Source organism: Aquarana catesbeiana, linkage group LG12 (genome assembly GCF_042186555.1).
Source record: "Aquarana catesbeiana isolate 2022-GZ linkage group LG12, ASM4218655v1, whole genome shotgun sequence".
Classification (NCBI taxonomy): domain Eukaryota; kingdom Metazoa; phylum Chordata; class Amphibia; order Anura; family Ranidae; genus Aquarana; species Aquarana catesbeiana.
This window is the reverse complement of record NC_133335.1, coordinates 121,395,564-121,415,457: the sequence shown is the minus strand read 5'-3', so window position 1 is coordinate 121,415,457 and position 19,894 is coordinate 121,395,564. Positions and strand designations below refer to the sequence as shown.

The window sequence follows — 19,894 nt, the reverse complement described above, 5'->3', positions numbered from 1 at the left end:
GTTATATTTTCTTGGGTTGTAATTTCAATTTCATCCATTTTTATTTCTAAGGCTGCGGTGCGGTTTCCCAGCTCTCTTATTTCTTTGGTTAGGCTTTTTGTTATTTGGTCTGAGGTTTGTTTTAAAGCCTTATGAAGCATCTTTTCAAATTGTAATAATATTACTGGGGATACTGAGGAGGCTTGTGGAGAAGTTTGTGAGAGGATTTGTTCTGTATCTGACTCAAATGGAGAGTCTTGCTGTGACATTTTCTGTCTGTGAGAGCGCCCTGATGCTGTATATTGTGAGGTGACTGGAGCTGCTTCAGCTGCAGTGAGTGCCTGTGAGCTCTTTGTGAGGTGATTTTTATTTCTGCCACGGTTTCCTCCCAGTACCATACTTCCTGCCCAAACTTTCACAGTTTGTTCCCTGGGGCAAAAAGGTTCAAATGGATACCTTTTGAGCCTGCAGGCTCCGCTTTGTCCTTCTCTTCTCTCCTCAGCGGTGTGGAGCTCTAACAATGCATGTCTGCTCCGCTAGGCTCCGCCTCCTGCCCCCCAAAAACACTTAACTTTAAGCGAGCAAATTTTCCAAGGGTGAGGGCTGCTCTTCAAGATTTAAACTGGGAGGGAATATTGGTATAGATGAACACAGATTAGAAATGGGAATTCTTCAAAGACTGTATGTGAATTCACTGCAAAGTATATTCCTATGGGCAAGAAGTTTTAAAACGCTAAAAATTAAACATATGTGGCTCACGGCCAAAGTAAAAAAACAAACTATAAATTATAAGAAAAGGGCTTTTAAAAAATGAAGGAACACTATCATCATTTAAATGTTACAAAGGTTATAACAGAATTTGTAACAAGGAAATCAAGGACACAAAACGACAGATTGCTAAAGATATTAGGACAAACCACAAAAAATTCTTAAAATATATTAGTAAAAAGGTCTGGTCTGAGCATGTAGGCCCTTTACAAAATAAACTAGAGTGGGTGACTGGGAACAAAGAGAGGGAAAATCGATTGAAATACCTTCTTCAGCTCTGTGTATACAAAGGATGATGGGGGAGCTCATGGCCATAATGGGAATGGTATTGACACTGCCCCAAATGATCCACATTGGCTCAAAGGTGATATGGTTCAGAAATATTTAGACAAAATAAATGTGGATAAAGCACCTGGACCAGATGGCATACACTCACAGATCCTAAAAGAATTGAGTTCTGTCATTTCAAAGCCATTGTTTCTAATTTTTAGGGACTCTTTAATGAAGGGAATAGTACCACTGGATTGGCGTAAGGCCAACGTGGTGCCTATATTTAAAAAGGGACCAAAGTCTTTACCAAGTAACTATAGACCTGTTAGTTTAACTTCTATAGTTGAGAAGATACTGGAGAGTTTAATAAAAGACCACATAGATGAGTTCTTGCTGGGGAAAAAAAAAGTATTTTAGGCAACAGACATCATGGATTCATGAAAGACAGAAGTTGTCAGACAAATCTGATTTCTTTTTATGAGGAGGTAAGTAAAATCTTGGATAGGGGGGTGACTGTGGACGTGCTATACTTGGATTTTGCAAAAGCGTTTGACACAGTTCCCTACACATGGCTAATGTGTAAAGTTAAGTCTACAGGTCTGGAAAAATCAGTTTGTAAATGGATAGAAAACAGGCTAAAATACCATATTCAGAGAGTAGTGGTTAATGATTCATGCTCTGAATGGTCTAACATTATCGGTGGTATACCCCGAGGTTCAGTGTTGGGACTCACTGCAGATGACACCAAGCTATGCAGCGGAATAACGTCCTTACAAGATGTCTCCAAATTACAAGCCAACCTCAATGCACTGTTTAATTGGGTAACTATGTGGCAAATGAGGTTTAATGTTGATAAATGTAAAGTTATGTACTTGGGGGCTAAGAATGTGCATGCATCATACATATTAGGGGGAAGTAAAACTGGAGAAATCGGTGGTGGAGAAGGATCTGAGTGTTATGGTAGATCATAAGCTTAATTATAGCATGCAATGCCAAGCTGCGGTTTCCAAAGCAAGCAAAGTCCTTTCTTGTATTAAGAGCGGTACAGTATAGACTCCAGAGAGAGAGAGAGAGAGAGAGAGAGAGAGAGAGAGAGAGATAACATTTTGCCCCAGTACAAATCATTCGTAAGACCTCATCTGGAATATGCAGTTCAGTTTTGGGCACCAGTTCACAAAAAGGATTTTGGAGAACTGGAGAAAGTGCAGAGGAGAGCAACCAAACTGATGAGGGACATGGAGGAGCTCAGCTATGAGGAAAGATTGGAGGAACTGAATGCATTTTCTCTTGAGAAGAGGAGATTAAGGGGGAAAATGATCAACATATATAAATACATACTGTAAGTGGTCAATATAGTGAACTTGGTGTTGAGTTATTCACTTTAAGGTCATCACAGAGGACAAGGGGGCACTCTTTCCTTATTTGGAGATCAAATTTATTTTCCTCCAGACATAAAGGTTTCTTCACAGTAAGAGCTGTAAAAATATGGAATAGACTTCCCCAAGAGCTGGTTCTGGCCAGCTCAGTAGATTGCTTTAAAAAATTACTGGATTCTTTCCTCGATGTAAATAATATAACTGGATACTAACATTTTATAGGTAAAGTTGATCCAGGGACTATCTGATCACCTCTCGGGGGGATCAGGAAGGAATTTTTTTCCCCTGCTGGAGAAAATTTGATCATGCTTTGCTGGGGTTTTTTTTGCCTTCCTCTGGATCAACTGTAGATTGTATACTGTATGGGATTGTATGATTTCCCCCCCCCCCCTTTTTATAGGTTGAACTAGATGGACTTGTGTCTTTTTTAAACTTATTAACTATGTAACTATGTATGTAACTTAACTTGAGATGGATTTAAATGGGCATAAGAAAAAATAACAATAACCAAAATAAACAATAAATAACTGCTAATAGATTTACATTACAGTCGTAATTTGTTAGTAAGTCCTTGAAACACTATCAACCAACCCGTTTGTGTCTGTGGCACCATTTTGCTAAATATATACTGTATGCCCCCAGCCGCAAGAACCTGCCTTGGGGACATTCCTAATTGTCCTCAGACACTTTACAGGTCTACCAGTACCTGGTCACTATTATTGCACCACAACCAACCATTGGGCACTATACCAACACATGGGTCCCCACTTTTATCCCACACAACAGATTTTTTAACCCCATACAAGGACCTCCAACAGCCTACACTTGTACGCCCCCCCAAACCTTAATGGCACGCTGTATCCTATCCTCCAATCCCAGGAACCACAAATCGGTACTGACTGCATTTAAATGCACACATCACCTCTAAGGTATTATATCATGTCTTATTCCAATTAGTTTTGGATGAACAGTTCGGGCCGAGCATAAGTTCGGCCCAAACATTGGCTGTTCACCTGTTCAGCGAACACCTGAATTGTCGGGGGGTTTGATCGTTTGTTCGGCCCACTGAACGCCCCACAATGCACTGCGTGTCGCACAGTACATTGGAAGCCCTGATTGGCTGAAGCAATGAAGGCTTTGCCCAATCAGGGCACAGAATGCTGCCAGAGCCATGATTGGAGAAAGTAATGACTGTGCCCAATCATGGCTCATTGCTCATGGACCTACCCCACACTATAAAAGGTTCCTTCCCAGAGCATGCTAGAAAGTGGTTCGATGCCATCATTCACCGATGCACACTCTGGGTAAGAAAGATGTAGAATAAGGCGAAATTTACCAGGTTCCTTTTTCGGAACCACCCTCAATAGCAAAACCACCAGGCCCTCCAAAGGTGGTGACTGAAAAGGACTGCTCATACGCCCCAGAAGAACCTCCTTCTGAAACTTTTCCATCACCTCCGGGTGAAGCTGGGCAGAACGCAAATTATCACAAACCGGTGGAACCTCCCTCAACTCCCACCTAATGTGAAAACCCTCACTAAAATTCAATTCCAGGATCCGAGCAGCCATCCAATCCGGATACCTATTTAAGAACGGCAGAATCTTTTGCACCATCACCGGTGTCCTCCCTTTTTCCAGTAGCGTCACCAGTGTGTCCTCTACCCTGCCTGAAACATTGAGAGAGGGAGTGACTGCTACCACATCCGAAACACTCATGTTTAAAACGTCAGGTTCACCACCCGCCCCCCCCCCCCCCCGAAAAAACTGGTTACCAGCCTGAGCAGAAGTCATCAACTTCATCCAAAGGCTTATATCTTTTGTAATCCTACTAGATGGACGGCCTGATCGTCTTACGCTAATGAAATAGTTCATAACGTAACCAGGAAACTCCCCCATAATCCCTATGCGCCTCTCTGATAGCGTCCAAGTAACAGAAGAGGGGTGAACAATTTTCTGGCGCTTTCTAGCAAATAACGCTTGCAAAGATTGTGAGCAACTGCAACCAATTGGAGAAGGTACGCAGTATCAAATGATACTGTTGTTTTTCCCCATTGTCCTTCTTGCTGTCTTCTGGCTTGACCCAATCCAAATTAAACTTCTCCAAGAGATGCAAGGAAAAAATGTCAACATACTCCCCCTTACAGATTTTTTCACACACCTCCGGTTTGAGGTGGACCCCCAGCGGTTACCCTTATACGTCTCCTTGTTCATCGCTGCCGATCCATCCACGGCATGATCCATGCTGCCAGAGTCACCCCCTGTGCCAAGGGAGCCATATTCTCACAAACCCTGTCTGATGTCCCACACCACGGATCCCATGCAGACACTGGCCGAGGATCCCGCACTATACCCGAATCCAAGCACTCACCAGTGCACTCACCAGGCTGCACGGGGGCCAAGAACCCCCCCCAGCCGCTGATCCAGATGCCACCACCACCTCCTGGAACTCTCCCTCTTCTGAACTCGTGACCTCCCCCTCAGAGAACATCGCCTCTTCTGAAGGCCGCAGTCCCTGGGCTCAATCCGGATTGAGCAGCTCTCACTGCAGGTCGCCACTTCCTCCCACATCCTCCCGCTGCGCCTCTGCTCCAGATAACAGGCTGCTGGCCATGCCAGGGGACAGGCCAGTGCCCGTAGCAGACATGCCCATGCTGACTCCCCGACTGGGACCTCACCAGGAGAGCCAGCCGCCTGCTCCAGTATCCACACAATGGAGGAGGGGAAATGGCCAGATGAACAGTAAGTGTCTCCCCCCCCGCGTGGACTCTGCAGATGACAGGGATTCCTCCCAGGATCACCACTCCCAGCAGGTGTGCGCTTGGAAGGGGGGCCTGGAAGGTCCCTACTGGGGCTCCCATGGCCGAGCTGAGACGAGGGATAGTCTCGGGACAAAGGTGCTCTGAAGGCCAAGACCGCCAAGCATGTACACGAAGCACAGGTGTGGGCCTAGGCTGTACCTGCTCTACACCCTGAATGATGGCAGAGACCCTGCTCTTAACCAGTGCAGAGCCATGCAATGCAGCCGCAGCCCTAAGCTGACTCAAAAGGTACTCTAAATCCTCCGTCTCTGCTGTCCACAGGCAAAAATGCAGAAGATAGACAGATGTTCCTCTGATGGCTTCTGACTGTTGCAGCCCAACCCCTCACTGCAGTCTAATCTCTTCCAGGCATGTAAGTACCTCTCCTTTTCATATAGCTTCAAAGACTTAACTCTACGCAGCTTGGTTCCCCTTCCACCCTGTAATGCCATCCCTACTCTTATTCATGCTTCATAGCTCTGGGCCTTTCTTTTTTTCTTGTTCTTACTTCTGTTCTGTAGATGGATAAATGTAAACGCAGCAATGGTTAAACTCATCTAGACCTGTGATGACAACTCTAAAGGTAGAGAAAAAGAAAAGGCAGAAGTTTTGTGTCCATGGATACAATACAAGACCTATGTACAGTATGTACACATGGCAAATCTGATAAAGCTCTGTACATCCTCCTTGTCCGCATTAGAAGGCCACTTGAAAGTACTAGTAAAGTGCTAGTAAGAGCATTGAGTGGTTCCATGACAATACTGTGATGGGGATAATGAGGCTAAGGAACCAGATAGGTTGTTTTTACAAAGTCACATTTTTCTTGGCTTGGTAGAGTTTCTATTCTGACATAAAATACCCAATTTGAATGCAGCAATGGTCTGTGGAAGCCAACTAAATAGGAATAAAATGCAGGACATACAAAGCTGGGAGAGAGTAGGTATTAAATCAAAAAGTACCTTCTATTGCTTTCAGCCAGGACCAAATCTCCAAATTTCTTCCTTTTTTTTTTTTTTTTTCTGCTGTTGTGATCCAACTTCCAGCTAGAGGTTGGCTAGGTTGGTTCTCTATGGTCCCACTGTATGTATGAAGAGTGGAGCAGGAGCCTGTGATCAGGTAAGCATCACCAATGCTAAGAAGTCACTAAACACCACTAGGAGCGGGGGAGATGTGAAACGGCAAAGCCACTGACCACATGTGATGGTGGTTGAATATAGCAATACCACTGACCACCGGTGAAAAGTGGGTTCAAAATAACCCTGCAACTGACCACCAGTGCTGGGAGGGTTAATTTCACAGCATTGCTACTAAGCACCAATATGTTATGTTATTACCAAAATTAATATGGATTAATAGTATTGCCACTGACACCACTGTTGGTTGTTAACCATATCAGCCCCGGAAGGTTTTACCCCCCTTCCTGACCAGAACACTTTTTACAATTTGACACTGCGCCACTTTAACTGCTTATTGCGCGGTCATGCAATGCTCTACCCAAACAAAATTTGCGTCCTTTTTTTCTCACAAATAGAGCTTTCTTTTGATGGTATTTTATTACCTCTGCGGTTTTTATTTTTTGCGCTATAAACGGGAAAAAAACGAAAATTTTGAAAAAAATTTTTTCTACTTTTTGTTATAAAAAAAATCCAATAAACTCAATTTTAGTCACACATTTAGGCCAAAATGTATTCAGCCACATGTCTTTGGTAAAAAAAAAAGTCAATAAGCTTATATTTATTGGTTTGCGCAAAAGTTATAGCGTTTACAAGCTAGGGTACAGTTTCTGGAATTTACACAGCTTTTAGTTTGACTGCCTATCTAATTTCTTGAGGTGCTAAAATGGCAGGGCAGTACAACCCCCCCCCCCCCCAATGACCCCATTTTGGAAAGTAGACACCCCAAGGAAATTGCTGAGAGGCATGTTGAGCCCATTGAATATTTTTTTTTTTTTTTTTTAAATCTTTTTATTTTGCGTATAACAAACACATAGACAAAACAAACATACAACAGTACAGCCAACATTTGGCTAACATCAGGAGTGGGACCCGCGCAGGGGTCGCAAGTCAGCATAACGGAACCAAGAAATGTTAGATTTGCGACTACCAGAATATACCATCATCCATGTGCGCCCTGGCTCATGCTCCAGGGGTAGGTTAATAGTTAACTAGCTCACCTAAGTTACTGTGCTGGCAAGGGTTGATTTATCAGGGCTTCAAGGGAGGTCGTCAGATAGTGACAAACCTCCTAGTCTGCTGCAGCAGTGAAATGTTCCGCCAACCACTTAGAGCAGACCCTGTCATATTTTTTTGGACAGCCTCTATGAATATCTTTGTATAGGGGTATCACATCATTGACAAGCATTTTCCATAGACCTATAGAGGGAGGAGCTTTCTGCTTCCAGCATAGGACAATAGATTTCCTGGCGTAGAACAGCAAGAGACCCAACAGGGTTGAGCCCATTGAATATTTCATTTTTTTGTCCCAAGTGATTGAATAATGACAAAAAAAAAAAAATTTACAAAAAGTTGTCACTAAATGATATATTGCTCACACATGCCATGGTTATATGTGGAATTACACCCAAAATACATTTTGCTGCTTCTCCTGAGTATGGGGATACCACATGTGTGGGACTTTTTGGGAGCGTAGCCGCGTACGGGCCCCGAAAACCAAGCACCGCCTTCAGGATTTCGAAGGGCGTAAATTTTTGATTTCACTCCTCACTACCTATCACAGTTTTGAAGGCCATAAAATGCCAAGATGGCACAAACCCCCCCAAATGACCCCATTTTGGAAAGTAGACACCCCAAGCTATTTGCTGAGAGGCATATTGAGTCCATGGACTATTTTATATTTTGCCACAAGTTGCAGGAAAATGACAAACTTTTCTTTTTTTTTTTTTTTTTTTTTTGCACAAAGTTGTCACTAAATTATATATTGCTCACACAGGCCATGGAAATATGTGGAATTGCACCCCAAAATGCATTCTGCTGCTTCTCCTGAGTACAGGGATACCACATGTGTGGGACTTTTTGGGAGCCTAGCCGCGTACGGGGCCCCGAAGACCAAGCACCGCCTTCAGGATTTCTAAGGATGTAAATTTATGATTTCACTCCTCACTACCTATCACAGTTTTGAAGGCCATAAAATGCTAAGATGGCACAACCCCCCCCAAATTACCCCATTTTGGAAAGTAAACACCCCAAGCTATTTGCTGAGAGGCATGGTGAGTATTCTGCAGCTATCATTTGTTTTTGAAAATGAAGAAAGTAAAGAAAAATGTATTTTTTTTTTTCTTTTTTCAATTTTCAAAACTTTGTGACAAAAATCGAGGTCTGCAAAATACTCACCATACCTCTCAGCAAATAGCTTGGGGTGTCTACTTTCCAAAATGGGGTCATTTGGGGGGCTTTGTGCTATCTGGCCATTCCATGGCCTTCGAAACTGTGATAGGCAGTGAGGAGTGAAATCAAAAATTTACACCCTTAGAAACTCTGAAGGCAGTGCTTGGTGTTCGGGGTCCTGTACGCGGCTAGCCTCCCGAAAAGTCTCCCACATGTGATATCCCTGTACTCAGGAGAAGCAACAGAATGTATTTTGGGTTGTAATTTCACATATGCCCATGGCATGTTTGAGCAATATATCATTTAGTGACAAGTTTGTGCAAAAAAAAAAAAAAATGTCTTTTTCCTGCAACTTGTGTCACAATATGAAATATTCCATGGACTCGACATGCCTCTCAGCAAATAGCTTGGGGTGTCTACTTTCCAAAATGGGGCATTTGGGGGGGTTTTAAACTGTCCTGGCATTTTATGCACAACATTTAGAAGCTTATGTCACACATCACCCACTCTTCTAACCACTTGAAGACAAAGCCCTTTCTGACACTTTTTGTTTACATGAAAAAATATTTTTTTTTTTGCAAGAAAATTACTTTGAACCCCCAAACATTATATATTTTTTTAAAGCAAAGGCACTACAGATTAAAATGGTGGGTGTTGCATTTTTTTTTTCACACAGTATTTGCGCAGCGATTTTTCAAACGCATTTTTTTGGGAAAAAACACACTTTTTTTTAATTTTAATGCACTAAAACACACTATATTGCTCAAATGTTTGATGAAATAAAAAAGATGATCTTAGGCCGAGTACATGGATACCAAACACGACATGCTTTAAAATTGCACACAAACGTGCAGTGGCGACAAACTACATACATTTTTAAAAGCCTTTACAGGTTACCACTTTAGATTTACAGAGGAGGTCTACTGCTAAAATTACTGCCCTCGATCTGACCTTCACGGTGATACCTCACATGCATGGTGCAATTGCTGTTTACATTTGACGCCAGACCAACGCTTGCGTTCACCTTTGCACGAGAGCAGGGGGGGATAGGGGTGCTTTTTTAGATCTCTCCTCTGCCCTCAAAGCATCTGACCACAGCAAGATCGGTGTGATAAAATGCTTTCCCAATTTCCCAATGGCGCTGTTTACATCTGGCGAAATCTAAGTCGTGAAATGCTCGTAGCTTCCGGTTTCTTAGGCCATAGAGATGATTGGAGCCATTCTGGTCTCTGATCAGCTCTATGGTCAGCTGGCCGAATCATCGGCTGCGTTCTCAGGTTCCCTGTTGGGACAGGAGAGTCAGAGAAAAACATAGAAGAGGGGGACATTCCCTCCCACTGCTTGTAAAAGCAGTCTAGAGGCTAATTAGCCGCTAGGATTGCTTTTACATGAAAGCCGACCGCTGGCTGAAAAGAATGATACCAAGATGATACCTAAACCTGCAGACATCATTCTGGTATAACCACTCAAAGTCCAGCAACATACCAGTACATTGCTCATCCTTGTTGGGCATATATTGTAATCTTTTTTTTTTTTTTTTTCATGCAGCCTGTGGGCTGAATGGATAATAGATTGATCGGTGGGTATACCCACCATTAGAATACCTCCCTTCATCCACCCTCTTCTAATGATGGGCATACATGCACCATTTATATATGCCGAAGCATGGGGGCATCTGCCCTAAAAGGTAGGAGCAAATTGCTCCTCCGCCCCTGCTGCCCCCATGCTTCGGCATATATGCTCTTTTTTTTTTTTAACTGTGGTGGTGAAATCACCTCCTACAGCGCTGGAGTCACAGCTTTATGTATCGTGGAAGCAAACGCTGTTGCTGTCAAGATAAATAGATCCACGCATCAACTGACTGGCGTTCCTGCTAAGCAAATGATGGTTAACAATAAAACATTACAGTATAACAGTAAGACAATACCATACCTGCAAAGCAAATACAAAGAAAAACAGTAAAAAATAAAACATTTTTTAACGCAACCTGTGCCTAAAATATATATATGCCAAAAAGGGATGAGCTTCGAGTTCGAGTCGACTGTTCACCAGTTCTCCGAACAGTGAACAATTTTGGGTGTCCGCGGCAAATTCGAAAGCCGCAGAACACCCTTTAAAAGTCTATGGGAGAAATCAAAAGTGCTAATTTTAAAGGCTTATATGCATGGTATTGTCATAAAATGTGTTTGGGGACCTGGGTCCTGCCCCAGGGGACAAGGATCAATGCAAAAAAAAGTTTTAAAAACGGCCGTTTTTTCGGGAGCAGTGATTTTAATAATGTATAAAGTGAAACCATAAAAGTGTAATATTCCTTTAAATTTCGTACCTGGGGGGTGTCTATAGTATGCCTGTAATGGGGCGCATGTTTCCCGTGTTTAGAACAGTCTGACAGCAAAATGACATTTCAAAGGAAAAAAAGTCATTTAAAACTACTCGCGGCTATTAATGAATTGCCGGTCTGACAATACACATAAAAGTTCATTGATAAAAACAGCATGGGAATTCCCCACAGGGGAACCCCGAACCAAAATTTTTAAAAAAATGACGTGGGGGATCCCCCTAAATTCCATACCAGGCCCTTCAGGTCTGGTATGGATTTTAAGGGGAACCCCGCGCCAAAATTTTTTAAAAAAATGGCGTGGGGTCCCCCCAAAAATCCATACCAGACCCTTAGCCGAGCACGCAACCTGGCAGGCCGCAGGAAAAGAGGTGGGACGAGAGAGCACTCCCCCTCCTGAACTGTACCAGGCCACATGCCCTCAACATTGGGAGGGTGCTTTGGGGTAGCCCCCCAAAACACCTTGTCCCCATGTTGATGGGGACAAGGGCCTCATCCCCACAACCCTTGCCCGGTGGTTGTGGGGGTCTGCGGGTGGGGGGGCTTATCGGAATCTGGAAGCTCCCTTTAACAAGGGGACCCCCAGATCCCACCCCCCCCTCTGTGAAATGGTAAGGGGGTACAAAAGTACCCCTACCATTTCACAAAAAAACTGTCAAAAATGTTAAAAATGACAAGAGACAGTTTTTGACAATTCCTTTATTTAAATGCTTCTTCTTCTTCTCCTCCTCCTCCTCCTCCTCCTCCTCCCTCCTCCCTCCTCCCTCCTCCCTCCTCCCTCCTCCTCCTCCTGGCAGGGCCACCCGGTGGCCCCGCCCCCTCTGACGCATGGGGACTTCCCTGTGACGTCAGAGGGGGCGGGGTCACCCGTTATGTAACCCCGCCCCTTCTGACGTCACAGGAAATGCCACAGGGAAGTCCCTGTCAAGTCCCCGTGTGTCAGAGGGGGGCAAGGTCACCGGGTGGCCCCGCCCCCCCGTTATTTAAGAAATGTCAGAAGAGGAGAAGTGTCACACAGCGGGAGCCTCCCTCCATGTCATCATGGATGCGGAGTGGCCCGAGGAGAAGAAGGGAAGAAGATGCCGGGCGAGAACCCCGGAGGAAGAACAAGAAGAACCAGAAGAAGAAGAAGATGGAGGAAGAAACCGAAGGAAGATAGAAGAAAGTTTTGGGGGGCTACCCCAAAGCACCCTTCCAATTTTGAGGGCATGTGGCCTGGTATGGTTCAGGAGGGGGGGGGCTCTCTCGTCCCCCCTCTTTTCCTGTGGCTTGCGTGCTCGCATAAGGGTCTTGTATGGATTTTTGGGGGACCCCACACCATTTTTTTTTTAATTTTGGCACGGGGTTCCCCTTAAAATCCATACCAGACCTGAAGGGTCTGGTATAGATTTTGAGAGGGACCCCACGCCATTTTTTTTTTTAAATTTTGGCCGGGGTTCCCCTTAATATCCATACTAGTAAGAAAAAAAACGCGCTAAGTCAGAAATAACATACATTGAAACATATGTGAAAATTATGGAATTCACAAATAACTGTAAACCAAAAAACAAAGTCCAAAAAGCAGCAGCTCACAATGTGAAAACACAAATAAACTGTAAAAAGGGAAAAAAAAGGCTGCGCTACAAATGGAAAGTCCATACACTGGTTCTTGGATGGACAATATTAGTTCAATAAGAGTAATATCAAACGTGCCACCACCTGAAGAAAAACCTGCTTACCAGCTGGCAGGTAAGTCGGGCAGTTGGCTTATACCCAGCCAGGGCCTTTCCTCATAGGGGATCCGCTGACAGACCGGAGGTTGGATATAAGATGAAATAGATTGGATACTCAAACTCCTCCTGGCAGCACAAGACCTGGCTACTCTTCAACAGCACTGCTGCTACAGATACTGGTCCCTCAAACCACCAGCTCTTCCAGGCCCACAGTCTCAGATGCACAGAGCTTCAGGCTTCTTAAACGCACACAGGCTTCAAGCCCCTCAATGCACACAGCTTCTGTCTTCACACAGAGCCACTCACTAGGAGCCACTGTTCCAACTCCCTGACCTGAAGAGCCTGGTATGGAATTTAGGGGGACCCCCATGTCATTTTTTTTTTAAATGTTGGTTTGGGGTTCCCCTGTGGGGAATTCCCGCGCCGTATTTATCAATGAACTTTTATGTGTATTGTCGGACCGGCAATTCATTAATAGCCGCGAGTAGTTTTTAAATGACTTTTTTTCCTTTGAAATGTCATTTTGCTGTCAGACTGTTCTAAACATGGGAAACATGCGCCCCTTTACTGGCATACTATAGACACCCCTCAGGTATGAAATTTTAAGGGATATTACACTTTTATTGTTTCACTTTAAGCATTATTAAAATCACTGCTCCCGAAAAAAACGGCAGTTTTTAAAACTTTTTTTTGCATTGATCCATGTAACCTGGGGCAGGACCCAGGTCCCCAAACACCTTTTATGACAATAACTTGCATATAAGCCTTTAAAATTAGCACTTTTGATTATTCATGTTCATGTCCCATAGACTTTAACGGTGTTTGCGTGTTCAAACACATTTTTTGCCTGTTTGCAAGTTCTGGTGAGAACCGAACAGGGGGGTGTTGGGCTCATCCCTAATGCCGAAGCATGGGGGCATCCACCCGCAAAAGGTAGGAGCAAATCGCTCCTCTGCCCCTGCTGCCCCCATGCTTCGGCATATATGCTCTTTTTTTTTAACTGTGGTGGTGAAATCATCTCCGACAGCGCTGGAGTCATGGCTTTATGTATCGTGGGAGCAAACGCTGTTGCTGTCAAGATAAATAAATGGCGTACCTGAAAACAAAAAAATGGTTAACAATAAAACACAGTAAAGTATAAAAAAATTGCATACCTGAAAAGCAAACATGATAAAACATAATAACAATAAAACATTGCAGAATAGAATACAGTAAAAAAGAGCAGAACAATAGAGAGAGAATATATATATAGAGAGAGAGAGACTACACTTTTTTTGTAACTGTAACTTTTGTAACTGTAACCGGTTGTAGGTTTGGGTCTCTCAAAATGCGATGGCATCTTGGGAGACCCTGTGAAAGTGTACCTAGTCTGTGCATTGCTGTACCCTATGCTAAAACTCAACTAGTGTATGGTAGCGTTCAAAACATTCACCAATGCAAAGACCAGGATTGTCAGGACAGGAGGGACAATAATAGCGGGTGTCACGCCTATATCCGCGCTTGCTGCAGACACAAAATCTTTTTCGGGGGGGCTCATTGGGTAGGGGTACTCGGGAGGACATAAGGGAAATGCCTCTCATACAGCTGGCTTACTGCATTTGGTTGGGGATGGTGAGGTGGAGCACTGTCTGGAAACAGAAGGGCTCTGACGATCTCTTCCTGGAATTTAAGGAAGGATCCAGTCCGTCTTGAAACTCTGTATAGCACATGAGCGTTCAGCAAAGCCAATTGAAATAAATAAACAAACACTTTCTTGTACCAGCGTCTGGCCATACGGGCAACTAGGTACGGCGCCAACAACTGGTCTTTGAGGTCCATCCCTCCCATGTTAAGGTTATATTTGTGGACACAGAGTGGTTTCTCCACAACAGCCAGCGCCGTAGTAATTTTGGACCGTCGTGTCTGCATGAATGGAGGTAAGAACGAAAACATTCTTATTATCCCTCCACTTCATAGCCAGCAAGTTATTATACTTTAAGCAGGCTCTCTCCCCCAGCCTAAGATGGGAATCTACAAGCCGCTGGGGAAAGCCCCAGCGATTAGATCGCACGGTGCCACATGCTCCAATCTGATGATCAAACAAGTGACTAAAAAGTGGCACGCTTGTGTAATAATTGTCCACATACAAGTGGTACCCCTTTCCAAATAAGGGTGACACCAAGTCCCACACAATCTTGCCAGCGCTTCCTATGTAGTTAGGGCAGTTTGTCGGCTCTACATGACTATCTTTGTCCTCATAAACCATAAAACTACATGTATAGCCTGTGGCCCTGTCACAGAGCTTATATATCTTGACCCCGTATCTGGCACGCTTGCTGGGAATTTACTGTTTGAATGACAAGTGGCCAGAAAACTTAATCAGGGACTCATCAACGCAGACAACTTGATGGGGAATAAACATGTCTGCAAAACGTTGGTTGAAGTGGTTTACGAGGGGCCGAATTTTGTAGAGCCGATCGTATTCAGGGTCTCCACGAGGACGACAGAGTTCATTGTTTTTGAAATGCATGAACCGCAAGATCTGCTCATATCGTGCCCTGTTCATGGAGGCAGAGAACAAGGGCATATGGTGAATTGGGTCAGTGGACCAATATGACCGCAACTCACTCTTTTTAGTTATGTCCATGTTGAGGGATAGGCCCAGAAAGAGCTTAAATTCGAAAACCGTAATTGGTTTCCAATCTCTGGCAAGGGAGGACTGGGGAATAGTGGCGATGTGTTGACCAGCGTACAAATTGCTTTGGTCCACAATAGATCTATAGAGATCTTCAGGTAAAAACAGCGAATAAAATAAAGTGATGTAAAATCAACTGTTTCCACCTGAATGCCGGGTTGGCCAGTGAATGGGGGAAGTATGGGTGCTGCAGAAGTGGTGGGTTTCCAATTAGAATTGGCGAATGCAGCAGGAAGGGCACTATGGGCACGACAGGCCTGTGTTTTCTTCTTGGTGGCAATGGGTCACTACTTGTGCTTGCCACCTCACCAGCTTGAACTGCACTTTTGGGACTCGCCACGTCACCACGTGATAATGCAGTGCTGGTTTGACTACGACCGGGGTGTACTAGTCCGCTGGTGCTTGCCAGTTCACCAGAAGGAATAGCGTTGCTAGTACTGCTCTGCTCCATACAAGGGACCTGCGGTTCTTGCACCTCAACGACAGCAGAAGAAGATCGGGGTCTGGTACGCCTGACCTTGGCATGGACCACAACTCCAAACAAGAATGAAATAAACTCATATAAAGTTAAGTGCGACTCCACCAAAACACATAAAAAATGTGCAAAAATTCATAAGAGCCCGTGACTCACAAATGAGTGTGATGGATATAAATAAAAATATATAAAAAATATAAAAATTCAATCGTGCATAAATATCATGAAGAATTAAATACTAATCATAACTATAATAAAAGTTAAATAAACTCATACAAAGTGAAGTGCGATTCTACTAAAATGCATAATCAATGTGCAAAAAAAGTTCATATATATCCGTGACTCACAAATGAGTGTAATAAATGTCCAAATAATTAATGATGAGTGATAAGTGTATTCCCAACGTCATGCAATGTAGCTCCTAATATCAGCAAGGACAGATCTTCTGACCATACAGGAAAGTGGAAGTGCAGTGGACAATTAATGTGGCGAGAAGTGACCAAAGTAGATGTGCTCTTCCAATCAGGCTCCGGGGTGCGACACCTGTTTCCCCCAGCCTCTCACCTGTAGCAGCGGCCCCCAATGGGCCAAATCGAGTGTCAACCAACAAGTGGTAGGGATATCCACAGGGAAAGCAGCTTCCGGTGGTGGTCACAGCCCTTGGGGACATACGATATCAGTGGCCTCCCCCTCAGCACGGATCACTCCGGGAGGGATGCCGACCGCCTCAGGTACCCCACCCACGGGAGGCAAGTAACGTAACCAAAAGATTACTTTTGGTGGCCCGTGCCATTTCGCCACAGTATATCTGCGTGAGGCAGTCGGCAAGTGGTTAATATTGCATCCACTAACACTAATGTGTTATGGTGGTTATGGTGGTCCTTGGACATCAATGCAGGGGATTGTGATTGCATCCACTGACACCAATGCTGGGGGTTGTTATTCTGGTCTCTAATGTTAGTGTAGCACTCCCTAGCATTGTTAGGGTGCTAGAGAAGGATTTTTTGTGTTAGTGTAGGTAAACTTTCATACTTGGATGGCAGCCGAACCCAGTTTTTTTGGGTCAGGGTTTGAGTGACTCAGGTAGACTGGATGACTTGGCATCAGCTTCTCTGGTAACTCTTCCCTACTTGCTCGAAACTTGGAGAAGGCTCCAGAAGAAGTAAGGAGGGGTCTAAGATGAGCTAGCTGGAGTATTCTGAGGACCATGACCTATGACAGGCCCACTATAATACTCAGGGTCAGCCCAATTGGGGGCAGTGTGGAGTTCAGGTGGAAGTTGGAGATGGAGTATTAGGCTCTCAGGGCCTTTTGAGACTAGCTCCCCAGTCTGAGGGAGGGGGGGTGAACTCAGGCCTGGACTCGGGTGCAGAAGGGACCCTTCTCATGACACACCGAGGAATCCTGACACTGAGGTATCCAGGAAGCACGGGAGCAAGGAAAGGACAGTGGGAGAACACTGCCGGGAAAATCTCCAGGGAGGAAGACAGCCACGTGGACTGGTGAGTGTTGCAGTCAGAGGACTGAGAGGCATGTCTGAAGGGACTGGGTGCAAGCAGTCTGGGATAGCTGCAGAATCATTCCGGGAGGACTGTGGAGAAGTAGCCAGGAGGGCTAGTGAAAGGGACAGCTGCAGCCAGGCGGGCTGGCAGTGCCTGAAGAGGTGGTACTGGGAGCAGAAGCCACAGCAGAGGACCGCTAGCACCAAAGACCTCTATTTTTGCTGCACCTACTAGGAGGGCCCGCGGCCCCTGCCTGCAAAGGGCATTCACAAGGTTCTAACTGAGATTTTGTTGGATCCAACAGTCAGTGCTAGCTAGTCCTGGGATTTGTAGTTCTACAAGCACGTTTGTGCTGGAGGTAGAAGGAGAAATGTGTGTGTGTGTGTGTGTGTGTGTGTGTGTATATATATGTATGTGTATGTATGTGTGTGTATGTATATATGTGTATATATATATATATATATATATATATATATATATATATATATATATATATATATGTGTGTGTGTGTGTGTGTGTGTGTGTGTGTGTGTGTGTGAGATAACCAACATCCACCAGCGGCTCCTGCGGAGGTGGCGCTACACTAACACTGGGGTTTTACATGTTGCCCCTGACCAGTGGGTGGTACATGTAGGAGAGGGGTGCGGAGTGTATGGCGGTGGGTGGTACATATAGGAGAGGGGTGCGGAGTGTATGGCGGTGGGTGGTACATGTAGGAGAAGGGTGCGGAGTGTACGGCGGTGGGTGGTACATGTAGGAGAGGGGTGCGGAGTGTATGGCGGTGGGTGGTACATGTAGGAGAGGGGTGCGGAGTGTATGGCAGTGGGTGGTACATGTAGGAGAAGGGTGCGGAGTGTACGGCGGTGGGTGGTACATGTAGGAGAGGGGTGCATAGTGTATGGCGGTGGGTAGTACATGTAGGAGAGGGGTGCGGAGTGTATGGCGGTGGGTGGTACATGTAGGAGAGGGGTGCGGAGTGTATGGCGGTGGGTGGTATATGTAGGAGAGGGGTGCAGTACCATCTTCTGAGCCACTGTTATACCACCTTGGTGGATCACTTTTCAGAGGGAGTATGGCAGGTCTGGAAAAGCTCTAAAAGAAAAAAAATCTCAAACTCATTTCTTACTGAAATCAACAGGGGGTCTCAACAGTTCAGTGTACAGGAGGTCAGCAGGGCACATTACATGTAGAGGGGGTGCAGAGCACATTATATAGGGCACAAGATAAAAGGCAGCTGCTGAATATTGTAGAAGTAAATTGTACATCCCATTGGAATTTAGCTGATCAGCTGTGCCTGTGTTGGGGGAGAGAACAGATAATATATATGCTGAGCAGTTGGAATGTTGGGATCAGCAGAGGGATAGGATGGTCTGATAAGAGGGGGAGTACAGAAGTGAAGGACTGCAGGGAATGGGAGACTTACCCAGTACAATCTGTGGGACTGAGAAGAGCAGAGGATCAGAGCAGCTTTGCAGAGACAGAGGGGAGATATGTATACTCAAGGAAAGGGAAAGTGGCGCTGTGGTGCAAACCTCAATAAATCGTATGATTATATATATATATATATATATATAATGTGTGTTATAGGAAGGGGTATAAATACAACCTATTGTGATGACAATCTAAATACTCATATTAAGGTGAAGTGTGCATCCAAAAATAAAAAATAAATACCGGTAATTATGTGAAATAGTGAATACATTTTTTTCTCAAAAGTCCATAAACATTAGTGCACAAATTATGTAACAATTAAAATACCACGTGTTATATCCAAAAATACACATAAAGTGACATGTGCTATTTCCAAGTATGAAATTCGTCCCAAAAAATATCACGACTAATACATCAAAAAAAAAAAAAAAAACAAATTCTGATAGCATGTGTCCAATCAAAAGCAAATAACAGTCCGTGAAAAAAGTGATCCGTGCAGAAAATAAAGTGACTTTTGCAGGAAGAATCAAGTGACTTTGCAGTGCTCCCCTCCTTCAATGTCCCCCTCTTATGTTTTCACTCACCAGAGCGCCTCACTACTGCAGGGGTAACAGGCGTATTAGTGGTATCCAGATGATGGTGTCCCCCTTGCCGGGATTTTCCTCTGGTTCACACACCTCAGTGAAGATCATCAGTCTCTTTCCACCTCAATAATTCGGTTTAGAATGGACATCCACCTGCGCTCAACTTCCATATTTATCATATGATTTATTGAGGTTTGCACCTATGAACAGCGCCACTTTCCCTTTCCTTGAGTTTACATATTTTTTGGACCCCACTCAGGTGGAGTTCCCAATTAGGGAGGCTGCAGTTCACTATTTCCTAAGCGCTGATATATAAGAGGGGATATATATGACGGGGAAATCGAGTGGAGAAGCATCTGGAGGGAGAGGGGTGAACGAAGTTAGAGAAAAAGAACAAGTGGAGTCAGACTGAGCACAGCATAGCCACGCTGTCAGAGAATGACAGGAGAAATTAACTCTCTCTCAGCTGGGGAGAAAGAGAGAGAGAGAGAGAACCTCTGATCCCCGCACTCACCTTCAGGCTCTTGTCCACTGCCTCGTGCTCAGCACTGTCGGCTCCATCCGCTGCATCAGTGATCCGCTCCCTTGACACAGGGTCCTGGTATCTCCACACTCACCTTCGCATTCCTATTGTTGCTCTTCA

General features: G+C 44.6%; 1 protein-coding gene across 4 annotated transcripts in view; it reads left to right on the top strand.

The window, feature by feature from the left end:
• PTGES3L (prostaglandin E synthase 3 like) overlaps positions 1-19,894 on the top strand; it is a 372,186-nt gene that overhangs the window by 288,090 nt on the left and 64,202 nt on the right. The gene's annotated exons all lie outside the window — the stretch shown is intronic.